Raw genomic sequence first — 14,987 nt, forward strand, 5'->3', positions numbered from 1 at the left:
TCTGGTGCAGACATTCAATAAAGTACTCCAAGCTGAAGTGCTTTAGTCTGGTACTACTATCTTAGACCAGGATATACCATTTTTAAAGTGATCTATATGTGGTGAACATCTGTTTGATTATGGGTGCAGAGCAGTTTCTGAGCTCTTATCACATGATATATGTAATGTCTGTACGTGGCCTCTGTTTCCAGGAAGAACATAAGGCAAATACTACTAGTTGTCTCTTTAATAAAGGACATGCTTGTCAGAGAAACTTTGCTTTGCCCCAGTTTGCTGACCTTTGTTATGGTTACAGATACAGATTCATAGATGCTAGGGTTGGAAGGGACATCATCAGATCTTCAAGTCTGACCCCCTGCCCTGGGCAGGAAAGAGTGCTGGGTCAAATGACCCTAGCCATATGCCTATCCAGCCTTCTCTTAAAGACCCGCAAGGTAGGGGAGAGAACCACCTCCCTTGGAAGCCCATTCCAAATTCTGGCCACCCTTACTGTAAAGAAGTTTTTTCCTGATGTCCATCCAGCCTAGGTCTGCTTTCCATCAGTTTGTGACTGTTGTTCCTTGTTACCCCAGGAGGCGCCCTGGTGAACAGGGCATCTCCAATTCCTTGCTACCCCTCCCTAATGAATTTGTAGGCAGCCAGGAGATAACTTCTCAGCCTTCTCTTGTGGAGGCTGAAGAGAATTAGATCCCCTGAAATTTTCCTTGAAATTTTTTAATGACTTTATTGAGAGTTATCAGCCCCCTGAAATTTTTTAATGACTTTATTGAGAGTTATCAGCCCCCTTAACACTTCTGGCCTGCAAAACCTTAAGCATGCGAGTGGCCCTTTGTCTCGAACCTCTCTATGTTATCCACATCCTTCTCAAAGTGTGGCGCCCAAAATTGGTTGTAGTACTCCAATTGCAGTCTGACCAATGCTACGTAAAGGGGAATTATCACCTCCTTGGATCATGCATCTGCTATGTGTGGTTAGCTTTGCTGATGATTTTGTCACACTGAATGCGAACTGTGGATTATGTTTAGGGTTCTTATGTTATGAAAATATAATTTTTGGATAGAAGTTCATTATATTGATCCCTATAGTTGCAATAAAGTACTTTAGGTTACAAAGTATCTGGCCTGTTTGTCTGTCTCGAATTGTGTTCTCAGAATGATTGAAAGTTGGATTGTTTTATACTTCTGATTTAGGATGGACAAATGTTATTTTAGAAATGGGTGGTGCTGGAGTCATCTTTACTTTATACTACAACTTAGAGGTCAGGAAAACAGATCTTACGATGACAGGCTGAGAGCCATGGGACTCTTTAGCCTGGAAAAGCGCAGGCTCAGGGGTGATCTGATGGCCACCTATAAATTTATCAAGGGTGACCACCAGGATCTGGGGGAACGTTTGTTCACCAGAGCGCCCCAAGGGATGACGAGGTCGAACGGTCACAAACTCCTGCAAGACCGTTTCAGGCTGGACATAAGGAAGAATTTCTTTACCGTCCGAGCCCCCAAGGTCTGGAACAGTCTGCCAGCGGAGGTGGTTCAAGCACCTACATTGAACACCTTCAAGAGTAAATTGGATGCTTATCTTGCTGGGATCCTATGACCCCAGCTGACTTCCTGCCCTTTGGGCAGGGGGCTGGACTCGATGATCTCCCGAGGTCCCTTCCAGCCCTAATGTCTATGAAATCTTATACAAAAAATTGATCTCTTATCAGTTTACTGTTAACCTGACCCTTATTTGGTTTATTTGGTTCTATGTATCTGTACCATAATAGTCAATGATCTCATCTAGCTGTTGGGTTTCTTGAAGATAAAAATGTACCTTTCCCAAATGACACTTCTATGAATAAGTTTCCCTGAAATTTTTTAATGACTTTATTGAGAGTTATCAGCCCCCTTAACGCTTCTGGAATTTACTGTACAGCTGGCACACGTAATGGTATATAGTTTATCTTCTCTAGTTCCCTTGAAATGTAATTTTCTTTTGGTGAAAAACGATAGTTATGCAACTCTCTTCCACAGTCTTCTGCCAGGTTTCATTCTGAAATGAGGGATTCATGTGGCTTCATTTGTTTAATCTTTGGCAAAGGTCAGGTTTTCCTCTGATACAGTACTTAGTAGCTAAGCAAGTACACAGGATTGCTATTAGGATACTGATCTTTATCTTGTTTCATTTTTGTTACGTGCAGGGTTGCTGTTACTTATCACTCACATGGCAGAAAGCAAGTATCTGCTTATTCATCAGCACCATTTAAACACAAACCACGACATTAAGGTAGGCCAGTATTCTTATAGTTTACACATGAGAGACAAGCACTTAGATAATAGCCAGTTTTTCAAATTATGCAACTGTGTACACACTTCTGCATGCAATAAGTAGGTAGACGAGTAACCAGCTCAATAGGAATGTCCATAACTTTTATGCACATATTATATACCCATGATGATAAGTTAGGACTGTGGTACTGTATGTGTCCATCCAACCTTGAAAATCTGGCCTTGAAGGACTTGCCCAAGGTTATGCCCTGAACTAGAGGCATTCAGAGGACTACAACTTTATATTTCTCAATTTACTGCCATAGACTCTCCTATCCCAGCCAACTGTTCATCACTTCTCTCACTGTGTTTCAGGGCACCAGGGCTCCCCACCTCTGTTTTCAGTTCCCTTTCCCGCCCCAGTTCTCCCGCTTGCTGGCCATTTTCCTGCTTTTTTTTTTGTGGGGACTGGGCTTTTTTCATGGGGGACCTACCAAATATGTGGTTTCTGCAAAGATTTCAAAATCATGGATTTGGTAGGTCCCTACCCATCCGTGTTTGGGTCTCCCAGCCACAGGGTGCACCATACACTTCTGCAGCTGGGAGCCCTGTTAGGGATCAGAGCTCTCAGGCACAGCGGGCACCCTGGGAGCTCCATCAGCTAATCAGGGCTCCTGACGGGGGCAGCTCATATTCAGTTAAAGGTGTGATAGGAACTAGCAACAAACTTATTACACAAAATAATCCTGGTTTTATCATGACATTAATGGAATTAACATGTGGCCAGGTCAGGCCACTACTTAAGGTGTGATTAATGAGTTGATCATGTCTAAACTGTAATATGTGTCAGGAGCCCAGGAGTGAGAAAGCAGTGGGCTGGAGCTGTGTAGCATGTGATCACAAGAGAGTGCATGGAGAGGGAGCATGTCAACATCTTTACAGCTCAACCAGAAGGAAATGAAGAGGCAGCAAAAGTCACAGAAAGAAGTAACAATAAATGTGACAGCAATTTATTAAGAGAGTGTTTTGGGGCCTCAATAACTTACTTTGTTTGGCAAAGTTAAGAAATGTGTTTTGGTGAAAGGAAGGTGACTTTGATCATGTGAACTGTGGAACTTTGATGAAGATGGAAGGAAGGAAATATCTGAATATTAAAGTATGTTCATAGATGCACTGGGGCATTCAGAGTGGGAGGTGAGCTAAAGTTTATGTGGGTTTGTTAGATGGGCAAATATAAAGGGTCTTTCATGAAGAAATGAATTGCTTCTTTCAGAGATTGAAGCTGATGAAGGTTGTTTCATAGGTGATATACTGGGAAGAAGGTAGATATAGGACTTTGAAACAAGACCTGAAAATGGAAGCCGCCATCTCTCTCTTTCTAACAGCCCCTCAGTTAAGCAGCTTTGAACTGCAAGTATAAAGTTCACTCTAGTGAAATCAGACTCCTTTTCTTAAGGATTCATGAAAGAAGATAAGGTAGAGGAGGAAGAGCCAAAAATTATACTCTTGGTCCAAAACTGAAATGTTTGGCTCTCACTGATCTAGAGCATGCACATGTGACATGAGCATTTTCAGTGCCAAGTATGCCCTGTTCCAAGAATATTAGTGCTCCCACAAATGTCCAAAATGTGGATAGAGGTTAGAATAGAGGACTGAGGTAGCATACATAGTTCTTCTGAACACTGCTTCAGTCATTTGAAAAAGACATTGTTTCTACTCTAATGCATTATCTGTAGGGCATGTACCGTGCAAAGTCAGTCTATCAGTTCTCGAAAGCCAGATAATGTTCTGTTGAGAAAGGTAGCTGGCCACCGCACATATACAGGAGGGAGACTTTTCACAAACTGAAGAAACATGATATTTTAAGCAGAATTCCCCGGCATATCCCATTTGTAGTGCTCTGACATGTTTGTTGACATTACCTTCACCCTAATATAATATCGGGAGGGGCACTTGAATAGAATGGCATGATGGAGAGCAAACCATATTCCTGTTTTAGTGGGGTTTTTTAGCAAACTACTTACTTGCCTTATGTGTGTTTTTCTGTGCTAGCAAAGCATCTGTGTCTTAATTATTCCTTTCCTTTACTGGAATAACTTACTGTCTGCAGCAGTGTTGCATGAGTAACTACTAGAGAAGTTGTAATTGTAATACTTCTATTTTTAACCATGTGTCTGTTAGCATTAAGTCCCATTAAAGTTTCATTTCAGAATTTTTTGCTTAATTTTAACCAATTAAATCCCTCTGTTGGCATCTCAGGAGCTAAAATGGCATTCATACAAATTTGCCAAACTGGCCAACATTGTCTCCATGTTTCTTTGTGTTCTCATCTCTGTCTGTACATATCTGTTATCTTGTGTCTTATATTGTATAAGCTACATAAGAGGCCTGTGGGTAATGTGGGCAATCATGTAAACTACAAGTTGCACTAGTTGTTTGCCAAATGCCACTGATTTCAAGTTGACAGAAATGCACCACCTAAGTTGTGGGGAACAGTCTTGTCCCTGTTGTTCCTATCTCACCAAGCCTTGTTACTCAGAGCACTTTGTCTCTAATACTAGTTTTGAAATTCATAGTCAACTAATCAGTCTCAGGGATGCTAATAAGCGCTACACTGACAGTGGATTCAGTGGACTAGAAAGATAACCCCCTGCTACACATGCTGGGTAATACCTGGATTGTCAAAACAGCCTGTTATATGAAGCTCAGGTTGTTTCGAGTGGGGGTCATTTATCCTATGTTTGTATAGCAACCGGCATAATGAGTCTGAACCATGAATTGGGCCCACTGAGCTGTGACAACAACAATGCTGTAGTTAATACATAATGTTTTGGGGATGAGTTAAATTGCTATAATTTCATACGAACTATTTTAGAAAATCAGATGAGAGCATAATAGTATAGAAATTGATTATTTAAGGTAATCAGAAGGTCTCAGCATTCCAACCATAATAGGAATGTCCAGCATTAGACAGTCTAGTATTCATTAGCAGCCATTGGTCTTGGGAGACCATGGAGAATGCACTTTTGGTGGACTACTAGATACTACCACAGCTTCTTGGGTGGCTGAGGAGTCCAGTGTGTAAGAAGCAGACCCTCTGGCAAGATGCATGTACAAACTCAGTTGATTTTGTACTGGCATGCCAAGTACCATTTTGTCTTGCCAGCCTCTGATGCCTCTTTTCTAGCTCATCATTGACCCACTCCGTCTAGAAGTGACATAGGCACTGCTTCCTGGCAGCTTTCCACTCACAGTTGTCCAAAGCAATTGATTTCCAGCATTAGCCATTGATGCATAGCTCATGAAGGTTTTTCTTTCACACATCAACAAAAAAGAGTTTGGGCCATCCAAGTTGACATTTGCTTAGTGGTCAGCTCACTGTAGAGTATGTCCTTGGGGATTCAGCCATTGCTCTTATGACTGAAATGTCCTAACCAATGGAGGCATCTGTATCAGGAGCACAAACATGTTGGGTATCTTGGACAATTCCAGAACAGGGAAGTTGGAGATTTTGTCACACTATATTATGCCCTGGATACAGTGGAGATATTAAAGATGGAAACCGTTGAGTTGTCTTTCTTCCTGGGTTAGTATTATGGAAGCAAAATACGAGAGCTCTAGAAAATAGGAGGTGATGGTGATGGTGGCGATGATGACGATGATTCAGAAACATTTCTGAAAACAGTGTACCAGAGTCAAACTGAGGAAAAGATGCACTAGTTACTGTACTTATTACAATTGAAGACCAGATTTTTTTCCCCCAAATAACACGGAGCGAGGGGGAGCCTTCTCTTAGCTTTGAGTACTAGGTTGGTGCAGGCAGCAGCTCAGGTCTGGCTTTGACTCCTGGCTGAGAGCAGCAGTTGGATATGAACCACCACTTGCCCTGGGCTAGGGTGGCTTCTGCAGCAGGGGAGAGGGTGCCCAGTGGTGTGCATGTACAGAGGAGACCTGCCTGAACAGCTTGTGGGGAGCATGAGAGAGACTTTACTTGCCCCCTGTTCTCCCCTGCTCGTTACCCCCTTCAGCTCCAACCTGGTTGGGGCCAGAGCTGCTGCCACTGGCTGATCAGGGTGGGGCTCGGCTAGGGCCACTGCCATTAACTGCCCCAGAGCTAGAGCACAGCTGCAGCAGAGCAGAGCAGCAGAAGGTAAAGAGTAGGAGGAGACAGGCGGCAGGGGTCAGGCAGAGACATGGGGAGAGTAGGTGGCAGGGAGAGCAGGAGGTGGGGAGTAGGCACTAGGGATGCAAGGGTCAGGGAGGAAGGTGGCGGGGGGAGGGCTAGGAGGTGGGGAGCAGGGAGTGGGAGCAATACCTAGGCACAGGTAGGCAAGAGGCCTGGGGGACAGAGGGCAAGCATAGGAGCAAAGCAGTGAGGGTAAAGTGGCGGGGGTAAAGTGACAGAGGTAAGAGGAAGGGAGGCAGGTGGCAGGGGGACTAGGGAGTGGGTCTTACTCCTCATCCCCTGCCCTCACTGCTTTTTCCACCACAGCATTGGCAGGGGGAAGGTGCATTTAACATGATCTTTCACTAATTACATTCTATACATGGAAAATTATAACAAATTTATAATTTACTGTGTATATAGTCTAATTATTGGAGAGTCGCCTTAAATTTGAAGTCATCTTGGATTCAGATGAGAATCCAGAATGAAACTCCACTCATACCTTTTCAAAATGATTAACTTTTCTCTTTTCTTAAATGTTTCATCTGTGGTAAAGTGATTGGCAAGTAGTTTCACCATTGCACTTCAGTGCTAATGCTGCAGTGAGAGTAACTAGGTTGGTTCATAACTGTTCCAGCCATGAACGCTGCATGCCCCTGGAGGCTGGGGGGGCACAGTGAGCTCCCACAGGTGGCAGGGGTGCTGTTGGCAGTGGGAGCATGGTGCCGGTGAGCAGGGAGCTCCTCAGGTGGCTTCTATAGGGAGCTCACAGTCAGTGGCGGGGAGGGGGGCTGGTGAGTGGCAACAGCTGGCGGACGCCGCCGGCAGTGTTGGCAGTTCCTTTTCACATGGGGTATACCACCACGCTCAGGGGGTGCATGTGCACCTGCGTGCACTCCCTTCGCATCACCAGTGGTTCCAGCTGTTCTTTCAGGCTGTTGGCAAACGCAGACTTTGCTGCTTTATGCTATGTTCACATTTTAAGGATATCTTAACAGCCATCAGAGACTAAGTTGGCACTATAAGGAAAAGTTTGCTAAAGTTTGGAACAAGTTTCCTTTCTATATTGCCATGCAGGTTCACTATTAGCTATAGCTTTGTTTTTATAAAAGATCTTAATAGTACATGCAATAAAATTTTTCACGAAAAATAGCCCATTTTTAATACGGGATTTTGTTGTTGTTGTTTTTTTAAGAACTTCTCTCTTAAAAACAAAACCAGAAAAACCCCTTAACTTCAGAAAAAATGACTTTTTCCCCCTCAACTCAGACCCCTTCTTTTTAAACATTAGCATTTTCTGAGCTATTGCTCATCTTATTTGGGAAAAAAATAATCAACCAAGTGAAAAACAGAGACTTGTGCCCAGTCCATAAAAGGCAATTACTAAGAATTACCCAATAGTTTTTTTTCTGTCATAACGTGTCCTCTGATCTTAAATCCCTTTATTATGTGCTTGTCAGGACATACTGTACCACTGGAAATGGTAGTAACATGCTGTGTTATGTAAGTAAGCACCTCTGTATACACTTGATTCAGAAATACTTATGCATGACTGCAGTTGAGCAGAATTACACCCTTTGGTAGCACTATATGATGTATATAGAATAACAAGTCATATCTCCTAAGAACTTCAAATAGGAAAGGGCCAACACTGATTACTTCAGTCCAAACATGATCTGATTCCAGCAGATTACAGGAAACCAAACTGTTTCTGGTTAAGGCTTACACCTTCATTTCCCAGTGGTATGTTTATGACTATTTGCATACTATTTAGGGTGACTGAAAAAAAATAAAAGTTCATGGTTTCAATAGCATTCTTATTGTTGCCCAGTGTTGTTCATCTTGGAAGCCTGCATAAGATGTTCCTTAAGGATGTACTGCTGTGGTAAAGTTAGAAAGGACTGTAAATACCCACCATAAGAAAAAATTGTCTTGGAGTAAGCACACCTGAGAACTAACCAGCACATCCATGCATACCTATATCAATGTGTACTTGATTTTTGTGTGTGAAAGAAATCTATTTTGGCTTTTGTGCATTTCCTCAGGGAGCCATGTGTTTGCCATTAGGATGAGCTACTTAAGTCAAGCGTAAAGTCATATTACCTTTGGCTTTACTGGACGATCAGACAATGACAGTGTGGAATTGATTCAGCAAATAAGTGCAGTGGTGGGAAAAAGACGAACCATGCGTGACAACAAGCTCCTAAAAAACATTTTTTGTGAAGGTGGGCGTTGCCGAGCCACTTGCAGCACTGAGTGCGTCCTTATTCCAAGCATCCGATGAATCATTCCTAACACTGTCTATGAAAGCTTATGCCTCTGAGCCATGCAGCACCATCCCTACCTTCTGCTTGACTTCAGCTTACCACCCCTCACCATACTTTTGAAAAATGTTGTAACCAAGATCTTTTCTAACGTTCCTTTGTCACAAACAGTTCACCCTAATCTCCCCTAATCACCCTAATCATCATTTCATTGCCATGGCTCTTTAACTACAATAAAAAGTGCACCACATATCGTTTCATGTCTCAGCTATATTCCATGTAAATAGATCTGGCTGCTGGCAGGGCTTGCTGTGAAGCACTCCAGAAACAAAAGCATGATTTGGAATCACCTGAGACAGTCTATATATGTAGGCATTTATACCACTGCCCTCACAGCAGACACTATACAGTAGCCCAGTTTTGGAAGTTTTATTTCAAAATGTCTCATTCAAGTTTACTGCAAAAAAAATAAGCTCCTAAAGAAATTGGTGAGCTGGATAGACAGATGGAGGGTCAGTCGGGTACAGTTATTCTGTATATTTTGATCTGTTGACCCTCAACTCTGTGTTATAATATGATTGCATGAGCCACAAGCACTGGGATTTTGTAGTGGAAGGTATTGATGCAGCATTGGATGTTAATTGGTGCCCATCCCCTTCACCCACAAGAAGTTTTGTTCTTTGGAAGAAGAATTCAATGGTGCCAGCTTCCCCTTGATTTTATTCCAAGTGTCATCCTTAGTCTGCTTCTTAAAGCCCCAGTTTCTAGATGTGCTAAGACATGAGAGCTGCTGTTTTTGTTTACCATAAGTGAGTTTGTAACCGTCACAGTTGGGAATAAACATTTCATCATGTGACTTAAAGGTGCAGAAAGAAAATAGAGAGCTTGAAAAATACATATCACTGGGTATAGTTCACTGTTAACTGCACAAGTCACCAGTCTTTAGTCTGAGGGCACCTTTTCAGATGACAGGCCCCGATCCTTTCTTCCTTTGAGTACAATCCCATTTTGCCCACTCTTAGATTGGGTTTCTGAGCTCCAGCACTTAGTATACTAACAGCAGCTGTTCACCAGGTCCAGCTGAGTTCAATTCCTGTGTTTCTTCCTTTCAGAAAAGCAGAGCTTTGAGCACAGATGAACACCTGAGAGGTGTACACAGGGGATCCAAAATGGCTTTCCAGAACAAAATATACACTTGCAAAATATAACAAGATCAAAGAGGTTTAAATGCTACAGAAGGTTTGTATGGGTTTAAATGGCTTACCCAGAAGTTTCAGTAGCATGTCTTAACTAAGAAGACTGAGTTGAACCGGTTGAGGCTCAGTCTTCTTTCAGTAGGCTTTTCTCCTCTGGCCTTTAAGAACCATCCTTTTATTCAGGCAGTGGTCTTTGTTACCCTTTTTACTGGCTAGATCACACTTTTTGATACTGGTGGGGGTATCTGCCCTGAATTGCTCAGGATTGCAAAGTCTGAGGTAAAAATTCAAGAGTGAGCAGGGACACCTGTGCTCTGGTAAATGGGGCTGTTTGAAGCCATTGTGTTCTTCCTTTCCGAGGTGCCCCTAGCCTCTGTCTGAATTAACCCTCAAGAATGGCAATAAAACCAAGGGGTGGAACATATAATATTAATCATATATGAATACCTTTCACAATGTAACATTTGAAAATATCATTTATCAGGGGCCTGCCTCAAGATTTTTGAATGTTTGGGACCTACAGGACCAGAAATGTATTTCCTGTGTGTGTGGCAAGTGTTCAGCACATTGCTGGGAACTGCTGAAAGGCAGATAAAAATAAGTTAAATAAAGAAAAATAAATTGATTTACCCTCACTGAACTCACTTACATCCCCTTTCAGAGGTAAGGGTATACTGATCCATTGGGAAGAATTCAGTGTACTCTGGTCTCTCTTCAGATTGCATAAATCTTTCACCTTTTACTAAAGATTTCTATGGAGAGGAAATTATTTCCTATGCTTTTGTTGGTACTATATGTGGGGGTGTGAGTGTGTGGGTTTTTTTCTCCTCCTCATTAAAATTGTACTGAAAGAAGGTGGCATCTCTGGATATTATAAGAGAATCTTGGAAAGAAAAAAAAGAGAAATGTACAAAAACTGTGTTTTGATTTGGTATAGTTGCAAGTTGGCTTAAAAAGCTGTTACCAAACTGTGTAGCTCTCACCTATGGAGAACAGTTCAAACCTGAAGCAAATTGGGCATTAATTTATTTTGAGGTTTTTGTAGTGCAGATAGCACGGGAACATGTCCACTTTTGAATTACTTTGTATTTCCTGATTCCGTGAAGTGTGAAATGCCGTGTTGTTGTTATTACTGTCCAACTGAAAGTAGGAAGAGCTTAAATATAACAAGAGACACTTGTTTTCATGAGATTCCCAAGCCAGTGTGATTGATCTGGATGATTCATGTACTTTAGACAAGGTTAACTTATGCCCCCTTACTTTTGTGCTCTTATAATCACTATTTCAAATGCATTTCACTTATAAGACCTACAAGGCAACTCCTGCACAGCAGTATATCCATATCTCCAAAACCAAATGAAATATAGACACTAAACTGTATGGAATTTGTTTGCACTGCATTTTTGTTATTCTACAGTTCAGAAGGATATACATTTTTATACTATTTTACTGACTTTTTCTCTTCAACCTCTCCACAGATACCATTCTCCCACTGTCACTTATTACCAGTTTGTGCACTGAAGTCATCCCTTTCTAAGGTTTTGTTCCCTCTCACCAATTTCTCTCTTTCATTTCTTGGCTTGTGTGTTATGAGGGATGTAAGTGAGCTTGGTTGTTATGCTTTGTAGGTTTCATGTTTAATCAATAAAAACAATGATGAGATATTTGATTTTTTTTTTATGAAGTAATTAATTTTTTTTTGATTCCTTGATTCCGTGTTCAAAATGATGGGGTCTGTTCTAGTGATACACATATCCCTAAAGTTTCAGGATAGTATAATCATCAAAAAGTTTTAGAAACTCATTTAGGTAGAGACCCAACTTGTTTTAGAGGTTGGGATGGAAGTGCAATGTAAATAAACTTTTATGAAAGAGTCCAATAATTTCTGCCAACTGCAAATACTAGGAGCACAGCCCTTCTTTTGAAAGATGGTGGTGGTGTACCTCTGTTCCCACTCCAGCTGTTCACTTGCTAAGGAGAGGGTAAAAAATGAAGTACACATAGTTTGTCGTGGGTTCAGAGATTAGATGTGTGCCCACCTATTTTTCATTAGCTAACTTAATTCAACAAATCCCCTAGGGGAGACCAAAAGTCTGTATGCCATTCTTGCACAGTTCAGAAGAAGAAATGGGCTTTCTAAACTGCTTTACCTAGCCAGTTTTCTTTCTCTTGCATTTATTTTCATAAACACACTTAATGAATTTTCTGAAGAACTTCCATTATCATGATACCTCACAAAAGCCTGTTCCCTCATCTACACGGTTAGGAAGATGTGTCTCCAAACAGTTGAAAATAACCAATATCCAACAATAGCCAGTGTTGGATATTAGCTATTTTATTAAACATGATCCATGCCTCATGCTTCTGCTATCCTACCTGGCAGCAGGAGATCTTAGAGAACCACTTTCCTCCCCTCTGAGGGAAAGTATGCAGCACCTTTTGAGTTATACGTATTCAGTCCCTTGTTCACATCCCAGGGTGACTGAAACCCTAATTTCATTTATGCTGTAGTGCTCATCTGTTTGCCACTGGAAAGGCATTTTTTTGAAAGTAGCACATCACAACCAGGACAGAGTATAAATAATGAAATAATCAGAAACATTTCAGGCTGTGATTTTTCAAATGAAATAAAGCACAGCATTATGAATGTTGACTTTTTGACTAGATAAGACTTAGGGTATAAGAGTCATTCAGAAGTATATTATCAATACGTATGTTACTACTGAACTAGATTTTGCTAACTTAAGCTGGGTAACATGCAGACCTATTAAAATAAGTGGAAATTCATTATTTGTATGTAGCAGGTCATTTGGCAGAACAAAGCATTGCACAATCTGAGTATGAGTGAAAAAGATCTGGCTTATTTTATTTGTAAATAAAATGTTATGTGAGATGCTTATAGCTTGTTTCTACAATTTATAGGATAAAATGGTTATTTCTATTCATAGCAACTGCCAAAGTAGGCTGTAGCATATGAAAGCTCATTTCTCAGAAAGAGTTAGTCTATGAGGTGCCACAGTGTACTGCCTTATTAAACTCATTTCAGGCTAACATGGCTAATTACCACTCAGTATTTTCTAGTCATGGTTTGCTGTTGGCATGGGAGTAAAATGCTCTCAAATGTTTCCTCTCTAGAAACCAAACCTAGATCCTCAAATGATGTAAATCAATGCAGCTAATATACCTATGCTGACTTATACCTGCTGAATATAACACGTGTATGTTGCCCCGGTCTTAATATTGTTTGATGTATGTGGATGCCCTCACTGCATCTTAGCACAAATGTCCCTGCCAGAACTCCACTTTACACCCTTGTGAATGTTGGGTGTACATTTATGACAGGTTCAGTGCTCTGGTTGCTGCCATACAGGGACCAAAAAACTCCTGACTGCTATTCACTACTGGAAATTATCAAACTGGGAGCATGACCTTTTTCTAAAAACAGTGTCAGTCAGTCAGTCCTGAGGCTGCACCGACCATTGAAGGACCTTTGATGTAGCAATAGACAGTATAGTGTTAATAATCAAGTAATCATCAGTGTCATCTGTTAACCACAGTTTAATTTCTGACTTTTGAAGAAATACATCATTAAAGAGGGTTATGTATTCTTCTCAGATATAGTGAACTTCAAGAACTAATTAGTGCAAAGATCACCTGTAGATTTTACTTTAAATATGTAGATATGAACGTGGGGTTCTTGCTAAATATTTGAATATATTTCATTTTAAATGTGAAGATTTAAACCTTATTCTCTCTGATTACTGAATGTTCTAATTAGACCCAAAGATTTGGGTAGCAAAACCCTATCCACAGATTCTGGTGAATAGCTGAACCTTTCTTTAAAAAGGAAGGAAAAAAAGCTCTTACAAAATCTTTCCAGTTGATGCTCCATGTTGTGACATGTCATGTAAAACTGCATCTGTTATGTTGAATTAAGAACTTTAAAGAGAGACTTTGACATGCTGAATCACAACACAACTTAACAGCAGGAACATTTAAAACACAACATGGTTTCCTTGTCAGTAACCTCAGCCCTGATGGAAATGAGGTGTTTAGTTTAGTTTTCATCTTTCCTGAATCTGCATTTACTCTTCAGTGAAATCTCCCAGGAATATTAAGGGCAATATTGTAGTTTTTAAGCTTGGAAACTATTGTTAACTTCAAAGCATTGAAGTCAGTGGAAATGTTGCCTGAGTAAAAACTGCAGGGTTGGGCCCCAGAGTTTTTCATCGTCTGTGATGTATAACATAGACTCAGATTAAGCCAGCAGACTTGTTATTTGACAGTTTGTAAAATATTTTAGTATCTTTTTGGCAGTAGCAGTTTGAATGTTGGCAAATGTAGACATTGCTTGCAGTTTCAAACCCTTGTAATGAGTATTTTCCACTGTAATAGCAGTGAGTTGAAATTTGGATAAACCACTTAGACTTGTGAACTCTGACATGCATGGTAACTATGTCTTTGCAAAAGAATTTTGTCAAGTATTGGAGCTCCTACTAATAGCACATCCATCTTTCTGCACACCATAAATCTTAAGAAAATTTCTATTACTCTGCAATTTGTCTGGCTTATGCTATTTATTAGCCATTTTATTCTGCTGCTTTAAGAAGTAATGTGATGTTCATTTTATTGCTGGTTCAATAAATTGTTAATTATAATGCAGTGATTGCTGCTGACGTGATTTAAAAGCCACATTAGCACTATAGCATTAAGTTTTAACTATTTTACCCTTCAATTCCCTGTTTATACAACAGTAAAAGGAAAATAGCCTTAGACTCATTTAAAAAATGAAGGTACTTGTATCTATTGATCACATGACATACTAGAAACTTTTGTTTAAAAAAGAAAAGGTTACACTCAGGTCTGGGAGGAAAGAAAAATGTCAACCATATGCAGCATTATACTTCAGAGAAAAAGTGTTCTTAAAACAAGATTAACCCTAAAGTTAAATTAACTAAATTAGTTAAATTAGAACCCTTGCCATAGTATATTAAATGGGGGTGGGGGGAAAGGTATGCAGCTAAACCCTGATCATTTTATAGACATGTAATGTATTGGTTGCAGTACAGATTCTGTATACTAAAGGGTTTTAGCAAAGTGAATTAATTTTACT

At 40.5% G+C, this 14,987-nt stretch overlaps 1 pseudogene; it reads left to right on the top strand.

The window, feature by feature from the left end:
* Window positions 1-10,572: 10,572 nt before the first annotated feature.
* Window positions 10,573-10,681, top strand: LOC149867610 (U5 spliceosomal RNA; annotated as a pseudogene).
* Window positions 10,682-14,987: the final 4,306 nt, after the last annotated feature.

Source organism: Crocodylus siamensis, chromosome 4, assembly GCF_052110815.1.
Source record: "Crocodylus siamensis isolate JL-2025a chromosome 4, ASM5211081v1, whole genome shotgun sequence".
NCBI lineage: Eukaryota > Metazoa > Chordata > Crocodylia > Crocodylidae > Crocodylus > Crocodylus siamensis.